Source organism: Bidens hawaiensis, unplaced genomic scaffold, assembly GCF_021521415.1.
Source record: "Bidens hawaiensis isolate Kalapana, Puna unplaced genomic scaffold, B.hawaiensis_p1.1 tig00024027_1, whole genome shotgun sequence".
Lineage (NCBI taxonomy): Eukaryota > Viridiplantae > Streptophyta > Magnoliopsida > Asterales > Asteraceae > Bidens > Bidens hawaiensis.
Genome location: NW_027493788.1, coordinates 1 through 6,386, shown reverse-complemented (window position 1 = coordinate 6,386; position 6,386 = coordinate 1). Strand labels below are relative to the sequence as shown.

At 32.7% G+C, this 6,386-nt stretch overlaps 1 pseudogene across 1 annotated transcript; it reads right to left on the bottom strand.

Annotated features, from left to right (window-relative positions):
- Nucleotides 1-1,798: 1,798 nt before the first annotated feature.
- LOC143568621 (uncharacterized) lies at nt 1,799-6,356 on the bottom strand (annotated as a pseudogene). Its single transcript, XR_013141601.1, has 8 exons — nt 6,204-6,356; nt 5,973-6,128; nt 4,685-5,200; nt 4,449-4,605; nt 3,758-3,867; nt 3,485-3,597; nt 2,258-2,615; nt 1,799-2,189 (listed from the first exon to the last, which is right to left on the bottom strand). The product of XR_013141601.1 is annotated as an uncharacterized LOC143568621 (transcript).
- Nucleotides 6,357-6,386: the final 30 nt, after the last annotated feature.

The following is a 6,386-nucleotide window of genomic DNA, read 5'->3' as shown; positions in this document are numbered from 1 at the left end:
CGGTTTTAAACAGGTTAAAACCGGTTTTAAATCAGTTAAAACCAGTTTTAAATCGGTACCGAACCAACCTGGATAGGTCGACATCTCTTGCTCCTAAGCAGGTTTGGGTCAAACCAGTTTTGACCAAGCTTTGATCAAACCAGTTTTGGTTTTGGAAAAAACCCGGTTTTGTACTCCTCTACTTATGAGTCGTTTTGTACACCTCTACTTATGAGTCATGACTCATCTCAACTCTCAAGTCACACATGCTTGAATTCAAACCCAATTAACAACACAAGATACAATACTGAGATTACAAGTTTGGTAGTGTATTGAATCAATTCTTTATGTATATAATTAACTAATTATTTAACATTTGTAATTGTTAGTTTTCGGAGCTATGATCTGAAACCCGTCTTGGGCTTCTTTAAGCAATTGTTGGTTATGCTAGACTGCTAGTTACAATTTTGTTGGTCAATATGTAATCAACTTTGGTTTTTGGCTATGTATCTTTTTGCTATCATCTTCAACCTTTCATCAAAAGGAAGATTAACTAGTCGCTTCGCTCAACTCTGGTTACACATTGTTCATTGATTTAGATCTATATTATACATGTCAAAGAAACGGTTAGGGTAGCATGTCATAATGGATTCAAGCTAGAATAGGTTCAGGTCAGAATGGGTTTAAAGAAAAATGGAAATGGTCGAAAGGGTATTTTTAGAAATCAAAATGTAATGGTACAACAAGATTTAATCTATATATTCACCAATAATATCTCATCTAAACGAAAGGTTGATAAGTACTTATAAATTGACGAATGCAAAACCTTTAAAACACTAGGGGCGAGCTTGTTTCAAAAAATTGGAATTTGCATAGGATTTGGAATAGGAAGGAATTGGATTTGGAATCGGAACATTCCAATATGAATTGGAATTGGAAGGTATTGAAATCCAATTCCATTCTTGATGTGTTCGTTTGACAAATGAATTATAATCTATCACCACAAATGAATTAAAATTGTTTTTTTTTGTTTTTTTAACGAGGATACGGCGAAAACATTTGAGTTTTTTTAGATTTTTAGTTTTTTATTTATATTTTGCATTATTAATTTTTTATTAGTTTTTTTGAATTTTTTAGAGGTTTTCTATTAAGATCAAAAACCTCTCAAAAAAATATTCAAAAATAATAATAAAAAATTCATAACTCAAAATATAAATAAAAAACAAAAAAAGTAAAAAACTAAAATGTTTTATTCGTGTTCTCGTTCAAAAATAACAATTCGAGAAAAAATTCCAATGAATTCACTTGAAATCTTCACATTTTGAATTTTTTGTAGTGATTTAAATTCACTTATTCACACCTAACATGTAACTTGCTTAAAGAATTACCAGCCAAAACAATCGCTTTTACACCATCTCTGTTGATTTCTCCTATCAAACAATAAGCACAATAATCCATAAGCAAAACAAACTAATACCAATGTCATATCATTTAACTTAGATGAAACTAAACTTACATAAGAACAAAAACTGATCAAATATTTGAGTTGAATAACCAAAATAATATGTAGCCAAGTGAGTCAAAGCTTAGATATGAATCAATGATACCATATAAATGAAATGATAACAAACAAATCAAGTTAAAGATCATTAACTTTCATCATAATCAACAATCCCACAAACATTGTCCAATTAGATTAGATATACTTTTCTAGTGTTTAGCAAAAAGAAAAAAAAAAGAAAAAGAAAAAAAACTCTTTGAATCAAATCATAAATTACTTATTTGCTAGTCTACAACTTGTTCTATCACCTAACATCCAAACCAAACACTTACAAAACAACCAATATAAATGTTTGAAACATGTATGCAAGAGTTCGTATTAATCTCCTTAAATCAAAAATCAACGCGCAAATTATTCAAAAAAGCTAAGGTATAGGGAGATGTAGACTTCCCAAACAATGAACACCATGCAGGAAGCTTCTCAAGAACCCTTTTGACTATTGGAGTCAATCGGTCAACATCCGTTCTTAATTTCAACAATAAGCCATTATCGTCGTCATCATTTGTCACTTGAGTATGATTGTTGACCCAATAAAGAGTCAAACTAAATCTTCTTGGAGCATTTTTCCCTCCAGAAAACTGAATATTATGCCATCCATCTATACTACCTTTCGCGCCAATTTGAATCAATTCTTCATCATTTTCAGCATCTGAAAAAATAACATTAATAAACAATAATTATTGTAAAAATATTGACTGTAAAAAATAAAAATGGTACCTGTGAGTCTGAAATCTTGTATTTTATTAGTATTGATTGAAAGAGACCAGCGTGTTGAAAGTTTGGTGTCGATTGTAACATGTGTGAATCTTTCATCCCCTTTTGAATCGGTTTCCACGTTTAGAGTTGGGATGTCGCTTTCGGTCCATCCGTTGACTGAATCACTATTGGTCAAACAGCTGTATGAAGTGGTGAAAGTGACATAATCAGTTTTATTTTCGGTTCCACATGTAAACCCTTCATCAATATGTTCAATCTCCTTGGTTAACTTCCCAGGGGTAGTTGAGAATAATGAAATATACGAGACTGGTTCTTTGTGGTCTCCGTTTCTTCCAGAAGCGTCAACAACATGAACAACCTAGGAATCATCAAGATTTTCATAGGTGAATCAAATCCACTTGTTCCAACTAAAAGTATGGCGGGATAGTTTACAGGTCTTAACGAGTCAGGATGGATTGAACCAAAAACACTTTTTTGGTTCACTATTTAAAAATCGATGTAAGAATTGTGATTTCAAAAACAAAAGTTATACAACAATATATTAATAATCACTGATTTTTGAAGAAAAATATATAGAAGGTTGTATGCAATAGTTTTAAAATTTATTCGATTAGTTCCCCTTTTAATTCACTTTTTTTCTTTTAATAATTTGACCTGTTAGAGGTAAAATAAGGTCTGTAAATGAACCAAACGAACACGAACGAGACATGTTCGTGTTCGTTCTTTTAACTTTAACCGAACAAACGATCAAACATGAACTAAACAAACGGGGTTTTCTTGTTCATGTTCGTTCGTTAAGAAACTGAGTGTGTCCATTAATGTTCATTTGTTAATAGTCTTAAAGAACGCTTCACGAACATAGACGAACATAGATGAACTAACATAACCGTGCAAACACCAATTAAAATTAAGCATGAACATCAACTGCAGGGCCTAATAATTAGAAAAACTAGACTAAATTTTAGTGGGTCCAAAAAATGTTAACTGAGCAGATAAATGCATAACACATAAACCATCAAACGTATTTGAATGTAAAAGAATGAACACAACCGGGCATAAATGGGGAAAAACTGTCACCTCTAAAATTGGCATTGAGTAATCAAACGGGGGTTGCCTTTAACTTTTAAACTTTCTAAGGATCCTTAATTTGAGAAAAGAATTGATGACTACATTAATTTTTATAATGAGTACTAAAATGTAAGAAGAGCAAAATAAAATGAGCCTTACGTTTACGGCTCTGGAAACATCTTCGGTGAATGGCGGGACGATTCCCGATATCACCACCGTTAGTGAAAGACCGCACACGATCAAACTTGCAATTGCAATCAACTTTTTTGCACCTAGAAACCAAAAGTTATTAAAAAAGGCAGTAAAAAGAATAATACAAAAAAATGTAGCTAATAATATGTTAGTAAACAAGTCTGTGTTTGACTTTTACTAGTGAACTAAGTTTCAGAAAACTGCAAACGCTAAAACTTATAAAAGGCAAATAAGTCAAACCTGATATGTGGATGTATGAAAGGAGATACACCATTGTAAGACATATGACAGCCGATACGTACACAGCAACCGCTACACTCGCCAACCATTCAGGACTACCTCCGGGATTCCTGCATGAATATAGATACATCATTGTAAGACATTGCAACACTAAAATTAAAATCAAACAGTTCAATTCAAAGTTAAAAGAAATAACAAGTGACTGCAGTTAAATTACATCAGTCTATGAATTCAAAGGAAATAGGCTTGTAAACAAACTGAACGAACAAGATCATGCTTTAACTGACAAACGATCAAACACGAACAACTAATGAATGGGGTTTTCTTGCTCGTGTTCATTTGTTAAGAAAATGAGTGCGTTCGTGTTTATTCATGTTTGTCAGTTAACAGTATAAAGGAACGAACATAACTGATTTAAAACCAATTTTAAGTAAATGAGAACAACAATGCGCTGGGCCTAAAAGGTTATTAAACTAAACTACGTTGTAACAGACCTAAAATTTTAAATTAATATATTAACAAACTTAGATGAATGAACTTAAACAAACGTAAACTAATTGAACGCAAACAAATGAACATAAACAAGTTTAACTGAACAAACATAAACAAACATTCACGAACATAAATGAACGACCAAGACATGTGTTCTTGTTCGTTCGTTTAACTAGACGACAAAAACGCCTTGTAATACCTGTCAACACGAACAGCCATACCAGCAACGGTTCCTGCTAACCGAATAAACATGCCACCCGATATTAAAAACGGTACAAAAAGTCCAAATATTAAAGTTATTGTTTTGAGTGCCTTCGGTGCACGTGCGGGAGATAAAGTTGCTTCAAGCAGTCCATCTACAGAATCAGGAACTTATATCAGTCAGCATACACCTTTGACCAAATAAAGATTTTATTTTCACAAAGTCAAACTTACAAGCAAAAGCTGGGGAAGCTAGCCACACAAGGGCAATATAGGAAGAACCCACTTTAAAATAATGACCAACAATTAGTAGTATAAGCCATTGCAGCAAACCACTTTTATAAATGACCTTTCAGCTTCCAATTTAGCCCGGTTGGATTTAACCACGGGGTCCATTTTCTTGGAAAGTACACGTGAAATGTACCCTTTTAGAATAAGGTAACCGATGTGTTGACCAGTCAAAGCTCCAATGAAAGCAGGGAAGCAAATAAACCTAAAATGAGCCACGGGTTTGAAACGAAGGGGGACCGGCGATGATGAAACGAGTGGTAGAATGAAAGCAATGGCGGTTGAGAAAATTAATGAGAATATCCACATTAATATTATGCTTAATAATGATAAGGATAATGAAATAGCAGCAGGTGCTCCCCCCATGGCAAGTGATGTGACCCATATCATGATGGATTGCATTATGACTGAATTGTAGAGCATGTTGGCGAATCGTTGACGAAATACGATCATGTATGTTCCCTGAATTTTCACATTAAATTGGATTGTTAAAAATATGTTTATGTTCGTTCGTTTAAATAAAATTGAGGGCAAACGGACAGGACACGAATAACTAAACGAAGAGGGTTTCTTCTTCGTGTTTGTTAAGAAAATGAGTGTGTTCATGTTCGTCAACAGTATAAACAAATGGTTCACGTAAACAAACAAACATAACTAAGCTAGAATCAGTTAAAAGTATATGTGAACAACAATGTGTTGGTCCTAAAAAGTTATTAAAACCGGACTAAAATGTAATGCGTCCAAAATATTAACTACATATTAACGAATGCAAACGAACTAAAACTTACGAACATAAAGAATGTAAACAAATGAACATAAACGAACAAACAAGACGTGTGTTTATGTTCATTCATTTAACTAAATGAACAAAAAAAAATTGTTCATGTCCGTTCGTTTATTAAATAAACGAACATATATCAACTATTTACACTAAAAGGTAACCGGCGTGGTCTGATTTTTGCATTAAATAATAAGATTTATTTGCACTTACAAAAAGGCCCAATCATTTAAGAGGTTTTTAATTAGAGTAATATTGAAAGAACATCAACATGATCAAATTTTCCGACACATCACCAACCACATCATCATTTTGACAATATAAACCGGCTTAGATTACCTTAAATATCAAAATTTTGAGGTTCTTTTTATCAAAAATTGGTTACCTTTCTATGCAATTGATCTCAAAAGTCAATAAATCAAATTTTATAATCAAGAAAACATAAACATAAAGTACCAAGATGTCAAAATATATGGCAGCATCAGTATCAGTTTTCTCATTGACTTTGACTTTTGAAAGTTGAGAAGATGCAGCAGTATGAAGCAGAAAAGCAAGCATATTTTCACCAAGATGTTGCAGCGAACCAGGTTTTAAAAGCTTCAATTTGTCATTCTGCATACGAATATATGATCACTTTAACTTGGTCAACAATAGTCAAACTAAAGATGCTACGAATTTAAACAATACCCTTGTGTGATATACAGCAGTATTATCTGCATAAGCAAAGTCAAGACCAGAAAGACCCGCAACCTCTTTATACACTTGAAAATCAGTAGCAGATTTTATAACACCCGAAGTGAAAAGATCCTGCAAATGGAACTTAAAAATCTAGAATCGAGTAATTAATTTAAGAATAGAAAATAATCACCA